Source organism: Phacochoerus africanus, chromosome 10 (assembly GCF_016906955.1).
Source record: "Phacochoerus africanus isolate WHEZ1 chromosome 10, ROS_Pafr_v1, whole genome shotgun sequence".
NCBI classification, from domain to species: domain Eukaryota; kingdom Metazoa; phylum Chordata; class Mammalia; order Artiodactyla; family Suidae; genus Phacochoerus; species Phacochoerus africanus.
In genome coordinates, this window is record NC_062553.1 from 38,121,789 (window position 1) to 38,141,764 (window position 19,976).

The following is a 19,976-nucleotide window of genomic DNA, read 5'->3' on the forward strand; positions in this document are numbered from 1 at the left end:
GAATAAAATATAGAAAGAGGTCTGCAGATGATATGATCCTTGCTCTCTATCTGTTGAGTACTTCCTTACGTTCATTTTTGACAAAAGCTGAATGAAATTCAGTTTAAGACTTCCTCTCCAATAAAGAAATGTAAATATTACTTTAATAATATAATAATCAATATATTTGCTGAAAAAAAACATTTTGAAGGCTAATAGGTAGGCCAAGTATTTCCAGATATAACCACCTGAAAGATTTAATGTAACTGAAAACACAACAGTCCCAAAGAACAACTTCACACTAGAAGCACTTAAATTTTGAGATTCCAACTTCCTCTGCCTTACACCTTCCTTCTTGACTTCATGATATTTGTGCTTTGAACTAACAGTCCTCAGATGGCTATATATAAGTCTACTGAGACCATAGCAGATGTCCTTTTCAGTTTTATTTCCACCAAATCAGAAAGCTATAAAAGGCAGGGTGGCGACAGACGCAGTTCTCAGCGCACAGTATGAACTGCACGAGCAGACCATAACATTTTAAACGAGTGAAACAACAATGCAGATGCACAGCAATTGAACAAAAATCTTCCAAGGCCGAGAAGATCCTTTAAGACAGGATGATGCATTTTTTTTTTTTTTTACACCACCATCCTCACCCACCACACACAGAGCAGAGACCCCAGGAAGGCTGATGAAAACAGCTGCTTAAATACCACCAAATGTACACTTGAACTTACATTTTAAATTACTAGTTATTTAATACATTTGCTTTACATGATACTTTCAAATTGCAGTTACAATGGCTTAAAAAAGCACGGAAGGCAAAATTGCCATCTTTCAGCTGGAATTCCAGAACACATGCCTGGCCTGGGATCCTACTAACTAACATTAGCCAATCACCCTAAAGTCTGCTGGTCTCTGAATAAATGTAATTCCTACGCTGCTGGATGCAAGTGGTACTTTATATTGATCAAAACACCAGGTCATCCTGGTATAAGAACCTGGACAAGATAGTGGCACAGTAGTTCACATTCCCTTCTTAGCTCTGCCCAGGACCTTTCCAACTTGCTTACCCATATCAAAATCTAAAATGGGAGTTCCCCATGTGGTTCAGGGGAAATGAGCCTGACTAGTATCCATGAGGATGTGGGTTTGATCCCTGGCCTCACTCAGTGGGTTAAGGATCCAGCACTGCCATAAGCTGTGGTGTAGTTCATAGACTCGACGTGGATCTGGCATTGCTGTGGCCGTTGCATAGGCCAGCAGCTGCAGCTCCAATTTGACCCCCTCACCTGGGAACTTTCATATATATGCCTCAAGCGTGGCCCTAAAAAGAAAAAAGAAATCTAAAACTATTGCCACACCTGTAACTTACATTGCATTGTACATCAACAATACTTTGTTTTTTTTTAAATATAAGAAACTGATTTCTCAGCTTTCCTATCATCTTAAGAAACACTAAGCACCACCTACAGAGACAATTAATTCCAAAGAGCCCTCCTCTACAATGGTAGCTGAGTTCGCCTAACCCAGATTCATTCAATCTGCCCAGTGTTACAACAGAACTCATATTCTTCCCTACCTTGGCTGATGGCTAAAACCGGGCCAATGGCAAATATACCTCTTTAATCCAAAATCAGAATTAAAACATAGCACCCAAATACTCCTGAAGAAGGTAACATACTAAGTTTAGTCTAAATTCTCAGTCCCATCCTCTCTTGCCATCTCAGTCCTTCCTTCTCTTGAGCACACCTGATCCCTCTCTACCGGGTCACCCCTTTTAGTACAGCAGCATCACTTTTATTCCCAGACACGAACCATTCCCTTGACCCACATTCACCTCCAACTCCCACAGCACTTCTTTTTCTTTTTTTTTTTTTTTTCAGGGCCGCACCTGCGGCACATGGAGGTTCACAGACGAGGGGTCCAATCGGAGCTGTAGCCGACCAGCCTACACCACAATCACAGCAATGCCAGAGCTGAGCCGCATCTAAGACCTACACCACAGCCCACGGCAACGCCAGATCCTTAATCCACTGAGCGAGGCCAGGGATCGAACCTGCGTCCTCATGGATACTAGTCAAATTCATTTTCACTGAGCCACAACGGGAACACCTACCATAGCACATCTGATCCCCTTACAGTAAAAGCTCCCGAAAGACAGGATTAGGGTTGCTGTCTCTGCTTCTCAGTTCATGTGCTTTCCTCAGACTGCTCCTGCTGGGCTTCTGTCTCCAGCATTCCACTAAGACTGCAATATCTCCAGGTCCCCAAAGACAGCCTTGTTACCAGACCCTGTGGTCACTTCTCAGTCCTCATCTCACGTAACCTCCCAGCAGCGTTCAACACAGCTGACCAGTCTCTCCTTGAAATGTTTTGTTTCTCTAGGTCCTCTGTGACAAGTTCCCTGGATTTTCCTCCAATCTTAGAGGCTGCCCCTTCTCTGTCTCCCTGGCTGGCTGCTATTGCTCTGCTTTACCTCTCAACACCAGGGCTCTATCCTGGGCTTGCTTTGCTCCTTCATCTATACATTGTCCTCAAAGGTGGCCTCATCCAGTTCCATGGCTTGAAATGCCATCTATATGATGATAACTCTAAAATCTACATCTTTAGCCCTGTCCCCAAGAAACTCAGATTTATATATCCAATTGCAAATCTGACATCTTTATTTGAATATCTAACAGGTATCTCAAACATAGCAGGGCTAAAACAGAATGCTAGATATTCCCCTAAAATTTGCTCTTTACTTAGTCTTTGCCATCTGAGCAAACAGCCTCACCACCTTCCCAGCTACTCAGCTAAAAATCTAAGAGCTATCTTTGATTCATTCCCCTCTTCTCATACCTCGATTCTAACTCATCAGCATGGTCCCTGGACTGTACCTCCAAAATATTCTAAACCTTGGAGTTCCCGTCGTGGTGCAGTAGAAATGAATCCGACTAGGAAGCATAAGGTTGTGGGTTCAATCCCTGGCCTTACTCAGTGGGTTAAGGATCCGGCGTTGCCGTGAGCTGTGGTGTAGGTCGAAGACGAAGCTTGGATCTGGCATTGCTATGGCATAAGCCTGCAGCTGTAGCTCTGATTAGACCCCTAGCCTGGGAACCTCCATATGCTGTGAGGATATCCCTAAAAAAGCAAAAAATAAAAAAATAAAAAATAAAAAAAATAATATTCTAAACCTGAGTATTCAAGTCTCTGACTCATTCTTCTCTAGACTGATCGCACTAAATGGCCTTGATTTTTCCTACCTCTCTGCATCTTTTCACACCTCTCCGTATCCCTGCTCCTTGGCAACACCATCCCCTTCTCTAACTGTGGGTGCACTCATGTAACTTGCCTTGACCAGTGAGTGGGACAACAGCAAATTTGATACAAGCTAAGGCTTAAAAATCTGCTTGCTCATCTCTACTTCCTTTATTGCTTTTTTGTGATCACCATGAGACTATGACTGGCCAGCCTGAGAAAAAGCTCAGGCTAGCTTACCAGAGGGATGTAACAAACAGAGGAGAGCAGAGCTATGCCAGCCATCTCAGCTGAGGCATCCTAGACAGTCAGCAGCCAGCTGGCTCTCCCAAACATATCAGAGAACCCGGGCAATGTGACAGAGCTGCGTACCTGACCCACAGTGGATCACAGACACAGGCAAGCCCAGCCAAGATCAGCTGAGCCTAACCCAGAACAGAACTTCCCAGCCATCCTACTGACTCATGAGCAAAAATAAATCCTATTCCTGTATGCCACCAAGTTGATGCAGATGTGTGCTACTTGGCATTGGGACTATTGCAACATCCTCTTGTTAGGTCTCGCCACATCCTTCCTTAAAATCCTTCCTCCATTCATCCATCAACACAAACTTTTAAAAGCATAAACCAGCTCATGCTCTCATTCCTGCTTACAGCCTCTGATGGCTTCCCTGCCCTTAGACTAAAACCCAGTCTCTTAACCTAGTACACCTTCTTGTCCAACCTCACCTAGGACCCCTCTCTCCCTGGCCCATGATGTGTCAACCACACCAGCCTTCTTCCTGTCCTTCCCATGTGCACACCCATGGCACAGGCAGCTCTTTGCAAATCATGTTCCCTCTGGCTAGAAAATCATTCCACCTGTCCTCACTTGCTCCCCTCTAATCAATAACTTCTTATAACTCAAATTTCAGCCTCAATGCCACTTTCACGAAAAGGCCTTCCCTTGAAGACACAATCCAGCCACTCTCGGATCCCTGTTTTAATTCTTTGCATGATACTTATGACTATGAGGCATTTTTTATTGATTCTTTTTAATTGTGAAAGCCCCCCCCCCCCCCAGTTGTAAATTCTACATGAGCAGGAACCTAGTCTGTATATTCACCACTGGATCCTCAGCTCCTTACAAAGGTCCTTCACATAGTGGGTACTCATTAAACTTGAGGAGTGCTCCCTGCCTTACAGAATAAATAAACCACCAGATCCTGAGATTAGGGTTTTACAAAGAGGAGGAGTGAGCATGCTGAAATGGCAAGGGAGAAAAGACAGACCGATTCGGAGAGAGAATTTGAGAAGCAAAGAAAAAAAAATCTCACCTAATATAAAATCAAGTTAAACATGTGGACTCAGAAAACAGCCTAGAATGGAAGCTTGGCTCTGCTCCTTCCCAGCTGTGTAAACACGGACACACCACTGACCTCTCTGAGCTTATCTCCTCATCTATAAAATGAGGTAATAATTACAACTTCACAGAGTTGTTGTAAAAATTAAATATATATAAAGTGCTTCACCCACTACATGGATCATAGTAATTACTCAGCATTAGCGATGACAGCGATGGTGGCGGTGGTGCTATTTCCATCAATCCTGCTATTACTGATTAAATTGGTATAATCTACAGTATTGAACTCAACCTGTTGAGCCTACCTAATATTTTTCCCCAATTTTTAGACATTCAAGATTGTCCCTTCTCACCAAGAATGGAACGAGCATAGATCTAGAGCTCGAAGAGCTGGGTTCTGGCTCTGATTCTACCACTAACTAGCTCAGTGACCTTGGGCAAGTCGTCAACTTCCTAGACCTAAAAGTTCCTCATCACCTGCTCTGTCCACTCCCAAGGCAGGAGGTGCAGAAAACATTCCGTGAAGAAGCGGAGGTACTGGTATAACGCACAGTTTGAGAAACATCTTAGGCTTATATCATTTAAGTCACTTTCGCCACCATGAAATAAACAGCTTACTCTTCATGCATAAGGTAATTAAAAGGCCAACTAACTTGATTCACATCTAATATGCAGCTATTTTCTCCCAGCATCTTACACTATCAAATGGTCCATCACCAGGCAGGGCCTCAATATCTCCCATCTCCCAAGCAGCAGATGCTCTGCCTGGTTTCTCTGCTCCATGCTCTGCTTTCTCATAACCAGTCTTCTCTGCAAATCCTCCCATCTTTTCTTTCACAATCACCTCTCTCTATATCCTTAGTCTTGTTACTCAACCCCTAGGCTGGGAACTTCCATACGCCACGGGTGCAGCCCTAAAAAGACAGACAGAAAGAAAGGAAAAACGAAGTTTCTTTAATTAATCCTCTTCTCCTTTTATACTCCACCCAACAGAGTTTCAATCCTGTAATTTACAATATCATCCCATGCCTTAAAACATTTTTTTTTGTCTTTTTGCCATTTCTTGGGCCGCTCCCGCAGCATATGGAGGTTCCCAGGCTAGGGGTCCAATCGGAGCTGTAGCTGCCAGCCTACGCCAGAGCCACAGCAACGCAGGACCCGAGCCACATCTGCAACCTATACCACAGCTCATGGCAACGTGGGATCGTTAACCCACTGAGCAAGGCCAGGGATCGAACCTGCAACCTCATGGTTGCTAGTCGGATTCATTAACCACTGAGCCACGATGGGAACTCCCCATGCCTTAAAACTTTAAAGCACTTCTCCCTTTTGAAATAAAGGCTGGCCCTTCTCTTGCATTCTCCACATTAGACCCTCCTTAGGGTTATCCCTTAAGTAAATATAATCACGGCAAATCCCATCTGGGTTCCTTCTTCCCATCCTACCATTTATTTCCGAGAGCTCAAAGCCAGTACATATTGTCATATCCCCATGGTTTTGCTTGACTTGTTCTCTCTGCCTAGAAGAGCATCTGTTGAAATCCTATTCATTTTTGAAGGTCCTCATCATGGGTAATCTCTTAGGAATTCTGCCTCCTATCACACTGGAGAGGCGATTAGCCACTCCCTTTCACCTCAAGGCAACTGCACAAGGTATCACAGCCATGGAAAGGTATCTGTATACATGAATGCAGAGATGGAAGAGCATGAACCAGCAGTCTATCAGGGAGAATGATGAAAAGGTTGGTGACAAAAAGGGGAAACCAGGAGGGTATCTGCATGAAAGGTTTGAACTCCAAAGGAGAAAGGGTTGGGCAAGACCTAGAAGCAGCACAGGGAAGCAGGAGAAGGCTAAAGCAGAGAGCTGCAGAGAAGGGGGGTCTTCTCACTCCTGAAGTGGCTGGGGTGTGGGAATGCTGATTCACAATGGAACAGTGCCCTCGGAGGGCCACCAGAAAGATTTGGGAAGGAAGCCAGGAGAAGGATGGAAGCTCAGAATCCCAGCGGAGTTGAGAGTACATAAGAAGATAGCTGATCAGAAAGGCTGGGAGCCAAGGAAACGGGATAAGAGGTAGAGCTTTGGCCTCATCTGGCGGAGGTCCCAAACAGTGTCAGAGGCCAGAGGAGTTAAGCGTTCAACAGTCTTTGATCAACATTCAAAAGGAGGTTGATGAGTCATTTTCCTCAGGTCTACAAGGCACAGATTCCCCTAATGTTCCACTCACTACCCAGTCCTTATCCCTGTGTGTGGCCTGTGCTGTGGGGGTAGCGGGTAGGGGTGCGTACTGAGGAGGGTCTGGGTGTGGTATCTCCTTTCACTAGGGCAGAGCTCATAGTCCTAAAAGGGAAGCAGCAAGCTGGCTGTTTACAGAGTCTACAGGGATCAAAGAGGAGGCACAAAGGCCCAAGAAGCAGTGAGCTCATCCAAAGGGTAGAGAATAGCCGTGGAGAATCCAAAATAAAAATATCTATCTACCGAAGAGTGATTATGCCTTAGTGACATTATTTTGGAGGGAGGAGAAGTTGACTAAAGCTGCTTCCCTACTTTCAGCCACAGGCTGTGGGCCTGGGAAAGTCAGTATATATGGCAGGGTTTTCAATTGCAAATAACTAGATTTAAGCACACAACAACAAAAAGGAATGTATTAGCTCAAATAACCAAGAAATCCTAGGATGCCTCAGGCACACGGGAATCCTGGAGTTCAATTGACGCTGTCTGTGCTCTCACCACCACTCAGTGCTACTCCTCACTGCCTGCCAGCCTCCTTTGTTCTCCCCTACTTCAAATAGCTTCCTCCATCAGGTGGAGCCACCAGGAGCTCCAGGTTACCTCACTCCAGCAGTCAAAAAACCCTGGAGGAGGAGTTCCTGTCATGGTTCAGCAGAAACAAATCTGACTAGCATCCATGAGGACACAGGTTCGATCCCCAGCTCACTCAGTGGGTTAAGGATCTGGTGTTGCTGTGAGCTGTGGTGTAGGTCACAGACACAGCTCAGATCCCACATTGCTGTGACTGTAGTGTAGGTTGGCAGCTACAGCTCCAATTAGACCCCTAGCCTGGGAACCTCCATATGCCACGGGTGTGGCCCTAAAACACACACTCACATACACACACAGAGGAAAAGAATACCTCCTTTCCTAAACTGAGGCAGAAAAGGAGCCTGACGGAGCAAGCCAGGATTATGTGCTACCTCTGAACCAATCACAGAGTCAGGTGGAGGAGGCACTACTCGGATTGGCCAAAGCTGAGTCACATGACCATCCCTGGTTTTGATGTCGATCCCACCCAAACCACATGAATTATGGACAGAGAAGTGCCCCAAAGGAAGGAAGTCTGGGCAAACAAATAAGTCCACTGTAAACAGTGTGGTCACTCATCAGGTCCCAGATACCAAAAGAGAAGCCCAGTCTTGTTCCTTAAAGCATAGAAGGGCTTTGAAGTCAGAACTGGCTTTAAATTTCAGCTTTGACACTTACTAGCTGTGTGACCTCAGGCAAATTAATTTCTCAGTGCCTGTTTCCTCCTTATAAAACAGGACACTACCTTTTAGAGATGTTTGAAAAGATTAAATGAAATAATGCACATCAAAGGGTTAAGCACAATGTGTGACATCAAGCGATCAATAAATGGCAGCTATCATGAGTAATGGTAACAAGCGTGATGATGATTATTTGGAACCATGAAGGGTGAGCTGTGAGCTGGTGGAAAAGAGAGCCAGGTCAGCACGTGGATAAATCAACAGTCAGTCAAGATTCATCAAAAGGCAACTCAGGATACAATAGAGGGGCTCTGGGTGAACTCTGAGATGACAATTCCAATCAACCCATGTTCTGAGCACCTAGTATGTGACAGGCACTGGGGATACAATGAGGAATAAGGCACATGGCTCCAAGGCAAACTACCGAAGTGAGACCATGGCTTTGTGATATTATTTTGGGGGGAGGAGAGGTTGACTGAAGCTGCTTCCTTACTTTCAGCCACAGGCTGTGGGCCTGGGAACATGCTGAGCATATAAGAGAACAATGCCTGGGCCCCAAACGCTAGGATGATACGGAAGGACTGCAGTCACCCCCAAAAAATGCCTTTGCATGAATTGGTAGGGGGAAGGGTCTTTTCCTTTAAAAACTTTACTTCCATCTTCCAAAAAACTCACGCTAAACAGATCTACTAGATCTTCCATGTGAATGACAGCCCAGAAGTGTTTTGGTTTTTTTTTTTACTTGTAAATATTTCTTTTACTTGTTCATTTATTGTTTTAATTATAGTTGACTTACAATGTTGTGCTAATTTCGGCTGTACAGCAAAGTGTCCCAGTCATACATAAACATTCCTTTTCTTACGCCAAAGTTTTGAAGTGTATAACCTGCACAATGTGGTGGCCCTGGCATAGGCAAGGAAGATGACACAGGGGCTGAGAAGGGTCAAAGGATGGGTGCAGATGGAGTAGCTGGGAGTCCCCAGGCCTTTGGAGACAGAGAATAACTTTTGGTCTAGAGCTGCACCATTCATTCCAGTAGCCACTCACCACAAACAGCTATGAAGCACTTGCTATGTGGCTGGTACAATTGAGGAGCTAATTTTTCTTTCATTTTAATTAATTTTAATGTAAAAATTTAAAACTGAAGCCATTTAAATATATTTCCATGGACTTTGGCAGGGCTACATTTTACTTTGGATTTTGAATTGTATTGCATTGCATCATATTACATTGCAATGTATTGTTTTGTATTGTATCTTATCAAGCTCTTAAGTTGTTTCCGGTATTTCATTAATAATTTTTATATGATTACATGATGAAATTATAATATCTTTATACCTTGGGTTACACAAAATACACTATTAAGATTTACATTCTATTAAGATCAATTAAAACTTACTTTTTTAATGTGGCTACTAGAAACTTAAATGACATGTGCGGCTCATAGAATATTTCTATTCAACAATGTTGCTATGAAGACATCCTAGGATCAATAGCATTAAGGGGCTCTCCTTTTTCATCTATAAGATGGACATAATATAGATGCCCTGTGCTAAACAGAGCAAATCATCTCATTATTCATGAATGCGTATAAAACACTCCCAGAAAAGCTCAAAGTCCTTTACAAGCATTAGGCCATGAATCTTTCTGAAATGGACTGTTAATTAGGTGTCATTATGCTTTGTTTAGTAGACGGAAAACCTAAGGCATGTGAACAGAATTCCAGTTAATAGCTGACGTAGGAATCTAGCCCAGGCTTTAAACATTAAAGAGAAAGATGTGGGAAATCAGAAGAGGAATTCACTCTGATCTAGTTCTTTACCAAGAAGCTATATTAATGCAAAATTCTCTCCTGTTACGGCCACCCGGCCCCTCCTACTTCCTCATGCAGTCCAGGAATGGGGAAATGGGTGGAAGGGTTGGAATTCCCTACTGAATGTATCTTGCCTTTCCCCAGCTTACAGGAAAGGTTCATGAACCCTAGATCAGGTTAAGGGCAAATATAGTTTCACAGAGAGCACAGCAACCCCTCCACCTTTTGTAATTAATCCATGGGCAATTTTCCTACCAGACATCCAATAAAATAAAATGAGGCTATAGACATTTACCAACAAGGACAGATGAACCTGCAAATGAACCTGTCAGATTACTCAGCTTTATTATCTGACCTACAACTGGATACACAGCATGGCCTCAGTAACCTCGGAGGAGATGCTGCAGATCCAAAAAGCTAAGAAAGAGGTACTGGAAACTTGATATAAATTTATATAGCCAGTGAGATTTTTCAAGTTATTATTTTGTGTTCTTTTTACAATGATTAACAAAAACGAGAGATCCTTTAATCCCAGAGTGGTATTTTGAAAAATACTTCCCAAGGAAACAATCCCCCCCCAAGGGAAAATGATATAGCAATGCTACTTACTTAAAAACAAACAAGCAAAACAAACAAACAAAAAGAACACATGTCCAACAGTTGGTGAGTATAATTTTATATTAACATGACAGACTGTCACCTAGCTATTAAAAACGATCATCTGGAATTCCAGTCGTGGCACAGAAGAAACGAATCCAACTAGGAACCATGAGGTTTTGGGTTCGATCCCTGGCCTGGCTCAGTGGGTTGAGGATCTGGCGTTGCTGTTGAGCTGTGGTGTAGGTCGAAGACACGGCTCAGATCTGGCATTGCTGTGGCTGTGGTGTAGGCCAGCAGCTATAGCTCCAATTCGACCCCTTGCCTGGGAACCTCCATATGCCACAGATGTGGCCCTAAAAAGACAAAAGACAAAAAAAAAAATCATCATTCCTACAAGAAAACGCCTGTTTGAAATAGTTACCCAAAGAACATTATGCCTGAACTAATTAAAACTTCATAAAGTAGGTGCATATATAATGTATATATGGATATGCAAAAATATATCTAAATATAAAGATTATAGAATTTGGAGTTACATAAACAGTTGTACACAATATTCCTTAGGTTAATTATTTTCTAAAAAGTTGCTAAAGATTTTTAAAAAGTCATATGATGATCAAGATGACTGAGGTAGGTTCACCAAGATTATCTCTGGAATAGTTTTGGGGTCATTTTTAATCTCTTTCTTGGAAGCTTCAGTACTGATTGCATTTTTAAAAAATGAATCTATATAATGACCTTTTTTCTTTTTTTAATGATGGCAGGGAGAGTCCAAAGAGCACCCTAGAAGTTGAGGTTCTCAATGGCACGCAGAGTTCTGTCCTTGGCCTGGGGGAGGAAAGGGGATGTGTCACCAGCTCTGAACCCAAAAAACCTTCAGCTATGACTCCAGAGCCTATGAATAAGAATTCTTTGGAGTTCCCACTGTGGCTCAGTGAAACAAATCTGACTAGCAACCATAAGGACACAGGTTTGATCCCTGGCCTCGCTCCATAGGTTAAGGATCCGGCGTTGCCTTGAGCTATGGTGTAGGTCACAGATGTGACTGAGATCTGGCGTGGCTGTGGCTGTGGTGTGGGCCAGTGGCTGCAGCTCCAATTTGCCCCCTAGCCTAAGATCCTCCACATGCAGGGGGTGCAACCCTAAAAAGACCAAAAAAAAAAAAGAATTATTTGATTCACTGCTTCTATTACTACTTTAAATGTGTGACAAGTAAGTTGACATCCTTTAAAAATACTAAAAAGTATTCATGCCTAAATTTATATAGCTAACAGCATTCATAAGCTCAATTAAATTGTATTTCTGGGAAGTTCCCGTTGTGGCTTGGCGGGTTACAAACCCAACTAGTACCCTTGAGGATTGGGTTCGATCCCTGGCCTCACTCAGTGGGTTAAGGATCCAGCATTGCTGTGAGCTGTAGTGTGGATGACAGACTCAGCTCAGATTCTGCATTGCTGTGGCTGTGGTGTAGGCCAGCAGGTGCTGCTCTGATTCGACCTGTAGCCTGGGAACCTCTATATGCTGCAAGTGTGGCCCTAAAAAGCAAAAAAAAAAAAAAAAAATCATATTTCTGTTTCTCTGCATGGTAAAGGAGCAAGCATTTTTATCACCAAAAGCAAGAAAATAAGATAGAAAGCCAACTGCCTTCTATGAAACAAAAATAACCCTAATGGTAAAAACTAATTTTACTGAATGCTTAAATTATACTTGCAGAAAAATAAACATTGACATCACCCCTTTGTAGGAAAAAGAAAAGCCACAATTTGGGGGGGGGGGGGTAGTCATATGGAGATCCCACAAGTGGTGGTTGAAACCTAATATCGGGGGAAACATGAGGATGTGACAGTTTCTAAGGAAACAGTAACAGAAAGAAGTTGCTGGAACTCTATTCAGGATAAAGAGAAACCATTAAAAGTTGTTCCTATTAAATCAGGATGGAACTTCACAAAAATTAAAGATAAAGGGAATAGGAGATTTGACAGGGAGGTCTACATTATAAGTTATTTCATATAATATATAGCAATTTATAGTTCTCATTTTGATACTCTGAAGCTAAGCATTTCCAAAGCTCTTAACCTTAAAAAACAAACGGCAGCAACAAGGTCATACTGTATCATACAGGGAACTGAATCACTTTCTGCATAGCAGAAATTAACACAACACTGTAAATCAATACAATAAAATAAATTTTAAAAAAATACATGGCAGGTACTTACAAAAGAAAAAATAAATTAAACTGCTGGAAAAAAAATTATACTGCTGAAATCCAAAGAGATCTTTTTCTTTCAGAGACATGAAACTTACCAGACTAGACAATGTAATCAGCACACACTTTCCTCCCTCCTCCAAAACCACTCTTCTTAGCCATAAAAACCAAGACAACCACAACACTGTTAAAAAATAAATATTTGGGGGGAGTTCCCTTCGTGGCATAACCAAAACAAACCCGACTGGCAACCATGAGGATGCAGGTTCGATCCCTGGCCTCACTGGGTGGGTTAAGGATCCAGAATTGCTGTGAGCTGTGGTGTGGGTCACAGACATGGCTCGGATCTGGTGTTGCTGTGGCTGTGGTTTAGGCCAGCAGCTGCAGCTCCGATTGGACCCCTAGCCTGGGAACCTCTATATGCCATGAGTGCAGCCCTAAAAAGACAACAAGAAAGAAAGAAAGAAAGAAAGAAAGAAAGAGAGAGAGAAAGAGAGAAAGAAAGAAAGGAAAAGAAAAGAAAAATTTGAGTGGTCACAATATTGTAAATCAACCACGCTTTAATACAATTTTTAAAAATGAAAAAAAAAATTCAGAAATATGTGGGTGGGAAATAATAATAAATAATGTCCTTTCAAGAACATTTTGAAGAAGGATTATTTCTGAATAATAGGAAAAATATTCTTGGGAAAATTTGAAAACTCTGTGGCTTCAGTCTACTCAGCCAAAAAGAAGTGAAAGTCTAATTCAAGAATTTAATAAATTTAGACTATTGGTTACAACTTGGATAATGAGCACCAAATATATGCATTTTTGTAACTTCCATATGTCCACAATTATCTAGTACACTGATTTAGCATTTATTAGGCATGTGTTCTTCCTTAGGAGAGTTTACAATCCAGCTGAGAAGACAAAGGAACTTATATGAATCACTCAGCATGATAGAGAAAAACTATAGTGCTTGGGAAAAGAGATTGCAGTGGCTCCAAAAGTTCTGTTTAGAAAAGGGAAGGATGCAGGTGGAAGCAGAGGGAGGAATGAGCACAGCTGGTATTCCCATTGGCCAAGCTTTCATTTACAATGGTATCTGGTAGGTTCTAGCTGAATGAGTGTTTTCTAACCATCCTTCAGAAAGCAAGTCATTACTGTACTTGCTCCACTATAGCAATTGCCAGCACTGGTGTCTTCTGTATTCCCAATGCCTAGCCATCATCGTGGGAGTACAGAGCTCTGCAAATACAATAGCGTGGGAACAACACACCTCCTACTTCGGTGAAAGCTGATTCTTTTTTTTTTTTTTTTTTCTTCGTCTTTTTGCCTTTTCTTGAGCTATTCCCATGGCATATGGAGGTTCCCAGGCCAGGGGTCGAATCGGAGCTGTAGCCGCTGGCCTACACCAGAGTCACAGTAACGTGGGATCCGAGCCACGTCTGCAACCCACACCACAGCTCATGGCAATGCCGGATCCTTAACCCACTGAGTGAGGCCAGGGATCGAACCCGCAACCTCATGGTTCCTAGTTGGATTCGTTAACCACTGCGCCACGACGGGAACTCCAGAAGCTGATTCTTGTCATCATTCCTCGGTGTACAAGCATAAAGTCTTATGGATGTTGTCAAGCCACCAGGACAGAAGGCTGGAAGGTCACACTGCACTAAGGGAGCCTGAGGAATGACTCAACTGGTTAAACAGGGTTGGAAAAGCTGTGATCACCCACGAGGAGCAACAGGTCAGTCATCTGTGCTCAGCCCAGCCAGAAACAGGAACTTGGTGCACATTCCAAGAAAGGCATGAGCTTTGAAACAGGAAGAGGGGATGCCACGGCTGGGAAGGCAGCTGTGTGATAAACTGGCTTCCAAAGGAAATAATAGTAATACCCTGAGGCCACACAGCCGCTGGGCCCACCTTTCGGAATAAAACATTAGGCTTACAGAAGCCAGGCTTCACTGAAAGGTAAACTATGTAGAGGCCAAGGTGACAGAATGAGCCCTCCTAGACAAAGCGAATTTGACAAGTAGGAACCAGGGCTCTCTGACCAGGAAACAATACACGACTCAAGGAAAGGCTAGAGAGAGGTTTGGCCTCCCATGACCACTGTGATCATTTGGGGGTGGATGCTTAGCATACGAAGGAATCAGGGAGGAGTTTCTGTTGTGGCTCAGAGGTAACAACCTAACTAGTATCTATGAGGACACAGGTTGGATCCCTGGGCCCTGCTCCGTGAGTTAAGGATCCCGAGTTGCTGTGGCTGTGGCTACAGCTATGACTCAACCCCTAGCCTGGGAACTTCCATATGCCATGGGCACAGCCTAAAAAGACCAAATAAATAAATAGGAAGGAATCAGGGGCTTAAATTGGGCTAGGTGAGAGAATATACCCAGGCTGGTTAGAAAACATTCACTGTGGGAGTTCCCGTTGTGGCTCAGTGGTTAATGAATCCGACTAGGAACCATGAGGTTGCAGGTTCGATCCCTGCCCTTGCTCAGTGGGTTAAGGATCTGGCATCGCCGTAAGCTGTGGTGTTCGTAGGTTGCAGACGCGGCTCAGATCCCACGTTGCTGTGGCTGTGGTGTAGGCCAGCAGCTACAGCTCTGGTTGGACCCCTAACCTGGGATCCTCCATATGCCACGGGTGTGGCCCTAGAAAAGACAAAAAAAGAACAAGCAGGGAAAATGGCAGCACACTGCTGTGGCCGAACTACACTAGCCTCTCAGCAGAGGTTAGTAAGGAAAGCTACACTCCAGGCACTAAAGGCAGCTGGAACAAAACCTACTTCCTCTCCCTCCTGAAAGCCCAGTAACATGACAAGAAAGGGATAAACCCACAAGGATGGGGAGAATAAGAGGCAACAGTACAAACATGTGGGTGGGTTGAGGGGAAGCCAAGAAACAACCTGATGTACGCCACAGAATCTCAAAATGCTAAATAATTAAAGGCGCTGACCCTCTGTGGGGGGAAGGCGAGCTAAAATAAAAATCAAAAGCCTCCTTGAAAAGCAATTGGATCTCCCAGGTCCCTCCAGCCACTCTGAGCAATTAGGGAAGTGCCCCTTCTCTACCCCATGGAAAACACCTGGAATTTCTTTCCTACCTCCTCCGCCCGGGGAGTTACAAGAACATATAACTACCCCAGAGAGGGTGAAAAAGATAAGGTCTCCGGGCTGGAGTACGTCAGGCACAGCCCAGGTCTTTTAGTGGAAATATCAAAGGGGTAAGACTTACCCAGATCACCCAATGGTGAAGGTCTCGGTCAAGAAGCCCTCACATCTTCAGCTTTATTTTTTGTCTTTTTGCCTTTCCTAGGGCCGCACCTGCGGTATATGGAGGTTCCCAGGCTAGGGGTCTAATCAGAGCTGTAGCCACCGGCCTACACCACAGCCACAGCAACGTGGGATCCATGCCAAGTCTGCCACCTTAACCACAGCTCACGGCAACGCCGGATCGTTAACCCACTGAGCAAGGGCAGGGATCGAACCTGCAACCTCATGGTTCCTAGTCGGATTCATTAACCACTGAGCCACGGCGGGAACTCCATCTTCAGCTTTTTAATCCCCCGTATGAAACACAAAGAAAGCCTCTAATTAAAAGGCAGAGACCTGGGAATTCCCATCGCCGCTCAGCGGTAACAAACCTGACTAGCTTCCATGAGGATGTAGGTTCAATTCCTGGCCTCACTCAGTGGGTTAAGGATCTGACATTGCCATGAGCTGTGGTGTAGATCGCAGACGCAGCTCAGATCTGGTGTTGCTGTGGCTGTTGTGTAGGCCAGCAGCTGCCCAGCCTGGGAACTTCCACATGCCACGGGTACAGCCCTAAAAGGGAAAAAAACAAAACAAAACAAAATATCAATTGTCAGTGGCAGACAGATATTTTTGTGTACTTACTATAAAATGAATAGACAAAATACAAACAGATAAAATAAAGAAAGATAAAAATAGACATTTACCAGGAAGCTCCTTAAGGATGGGCTATACCAAAATGAGGAAATCTACAAAGCAAAGACATATGCTATGGGTAAGAGAAGATCTAATACAGGAGAAAAATAATAGGGATCCCCAGGATGACAAAGAGAGGTCCTCAGGGTGACATCTGTGCCCCATATGTTGAGGGCAACCAGTCCAGACTAGAGCAAGCCAGGAGGCTCAGGGACAGCTTCTTCAGGGAATATGAAATTAACAGAATACCTGATGCATCTGACTTAGAAAACTAGCCCAAAGTTTGGGGTTGAATTAATGGTGAGTACATAAAAAAACTAAGCCAATGCACAAAGCAATTACTGACTCCAAGGAAAAGAAAAAGTTGTGCTTGACTTAGCTACGAATATTGGTCTAACCAAAATTACTGTTTAACCAAGGATGGGAAAATAGGGAAGCTGTGGTTAGGTTGGGGGTTAGAAGGAAAAAGAGAGCCAAGTCATCATCTTCCACAGCGGGGAGTCGACAGATAATGCTTCAAACTGAAAAACGCAACTACAAGTATCCACTAGGAGCAATGAATGCCAAAATAACCCACTCAAAGAATCACAAGTGTTTGTTTCTGGAGACAGAGAACTGTAATTTGGATGAAAAGTCTAAAAAACAAACAGAACTGAACGAAAAATCTATTTGCTTCTATGCCCATTTTTACGTGCTTTTTCTTTGTTTCCCTAATAACAACTCAGGAAAATTCCATCCTTGTTTCCCCCAACAAAAGAGAACATCATTTTCTACATCTAGTTCACTGTAGTGGTAGTAATCTGAGCTCTAAGCGGTCAAATGCAGTGGGAAAGTTAATAGTTATAATCCAATCCAAGGAAGAACTGGTTGAGCTAGGGCCCAGACACAAAGGCAAGCCCAGATGGAGGCAGGTTTGGAGGCGGAGGCAACTTCTCAGCCTCTCTCCTCTGAAGTTCTTTTCAAAGCTATTCTCACAGCACAGTTACACAGGACAGGGAAATTTTAAGAACTGCAAATGACCATGGACTAATTTCACTCCTTTCTAACAGACTCCGATGCCCAATTTATGACCCTAATCCAAGCAAGGCAACTAGCCCCCAAAGTGGTTGATCTGGGTTCAACCTCAATTACTCCACGTTGCCTGTGTAGACTGGATAAAAGGAGTGCACAGGAAGGGCTCCGAAACAAGTGACACTGTCACCAACAGACATTTACTGAGCATCCATGCTCCAGGCTGAAGGGCAACAGCCCTGTCAACTCTGGGGAGCAAGTGCCCTGCCCTGCACGATGAGATGATTCTCCCCAGGGGTGGGAACCCAGGGAGGGGTGGAGTAGGGGTGGAGTCAAGGAGCTGGAAGAGCTGGGGTGGGGAAGGGAGGCACCAACCGGGTCAACCTGGAAGAACCTGTAGGCAAGAGGTGTGCTTGGAGGCCCAAGGCCCAGGCCCTCAGCGCTCTGCATACACACAGGAAGGTGGGGAGACCAGGATTCTTCCCCATGCAACGAGTGGCCAGACACTGCCCACAACCCCACCAGCCACCTTATCAAAGGGTCAACTTAGAGAGCAAAGGTCACCATTCTCCGATACAACTGTAAACAGGTTGATAGTTTGATAAGCTATCTTGATAACAGGTGGACAGTGCTAGAGCATATAGCAACATTATTCTTTCCTATTTGGAAAGATGTGAAAATTCTAGTTCAAGGACCAATGTGGGGCAAAGGTCTTGCCAACTAGAGCACTGCACAGATTTGCATGTGTTTGCAGCACTTGCCCTATAGGGCTCTATACGGTCCCACAAACCAAAAAGTACACACCCCATGGGAAGAATCAAGATCATTAACATAAACACAATGCAGTAGTTATCTAAAGCTGGCGAGAGAAGCAATACATTGATCAGATTAACTGGAGTATTGGGAAAGTATAGGTCTTGCCTAAACAATAAAAATGTACCTTAAACTAAAAACTATTCTCAAATACGTAATGAGAAAATTACACACACTTTTCTTTTCTCCACAGAAATCATGACACTCCAAACTACATGTGATTCTTGCCAGCTGAGCTACTAGCGTCACACACTAACCTGCTAAATCCTAAACTTATCTGGGAAACCTACTGTTTGGTTGGGGCTGTTTTTTCCTACCCAGCTCTTTAGGGGAGAATCATCTAGAAGAGAATAAATTCTCAGAATTTCCTAACAGGAAAAATGGGCACTCTCTGGAAAAACACAGGGTATATGCTCAAAACACTTAACTATTTTGGATCAGCTTCAAACCCACTTAGCCACCAGTCATCCTGTTGTTCCGACTTAACATTGAGACCCAAGCTTCTAATCAAATATTCCAGTCTCCAAAGAATGGCAATAGATGAGACTGTTTCTGAACCTGATACTCAGCAACGTGTTATTCTTCCATGAAAACGAAACAAACAAAAAAATCAAACCAAAAGGAAATTTAGGATCTGAGGGAAAGCTCACGCTGCCGCCCCCCCCCCCCTCGCCCCCACACACACCGAGTCAAGGCCCTAGCTTTTCCAACATATTTATTCACTAGACCCCTTTTTTCAAGGTTCAAACACAACTTCCCAGATGAAAAATGTAAGGCTAGTAGTGTGAGGCACTTAGGATACGTGGAAAGTCTCGGTGGATTCTGCCAAGCCTCGGTGGATTCAATCAAGCTGAGAGGAGGAATCAACCCCGCGGCGCAGCCGAGAAGCGAACCCAATGCCGAATTTGCCGCGGGGCGGCCTTGGTCCAGAGACCCAAGGGGAAAGGGGCGGGTGTTCCTCCGTAGAGGCCAGTGCCCGAGCCCGAGAGGCGGAGAGGCGGCGGCCGCCGGAAGGCGCGGCTACGCCGGGACGTGCACCTGTCCCTTCCTGGACCGCAGGAGCAGGGGTCCTCACCTGCCGCGGCGCGTCCCCACTCACAGCGGCACGGAAGAGAGAAAATCGTTTTTAGTTCCACGTCCGCCGGTCTCTGGGTTTGTAGAAGACTCCTCTTGGCGCGTGCATCTCCGTCCCCACCCTTCCCCGCCCAGAGTCGCCCAGTTCCCGGGCCGCCGTCGTCGGTCCTCGGCACCCTTACCTGGCTGGAGTGCGCCGGCTGCGCGGAGCCCGGGAGACGTGAGGTCTGCCAGCGCCACGGAGTCCCGAGTCCCCCCCGCCCCTGCTCTCCGACCCCGCCCCTGATATCCAGCCCCGCCCCTGCCTCCGGCCCCGCCCCTGCGCTCCCTGCCCCGCCTCTCTACCGCCCCGCCCCCGCTCACCGAGGCCGGCGGCGACCTGTTCCCACCGCTCTACCGCGGGTCTGAAACAAATGGCCACAGTGGGTCGGATACGCGTCAGGGTTCCCGCGACCCAACTGGAGTTTGGGGAGAGTCGAG

The 19,976-nt window shown here is 44.7% G+C and overlaps 1 protein-coding gene across 2 annotated transcripts in view; it reads right to left on the reverse strand.

Moving 5' to 3' along the window:
• Nucleotides 1–19,761, reverse strand: part of TEC (tec protein tyrosine kinase) — a 131,934-nt gene extending 112,173 nt beyond the window's left edge. The window contains exon 1 of one of the 2 annotated variants that reach the window (XM_047798553.1): nt 19,679–19,761. The gene's annotated coding sequence lies outside the window, so the exon portion shown is untranslated. Of the gene's footprint in view, nt 1–19,497; nt 19,613–19,678 lie in introns of those variants that run through there. The other variant, XM_047798552.1, reaches the window with a different exon arrangement.
• Nucleotides 19,762–19,976: the final 215 nt, after the last annotated feature.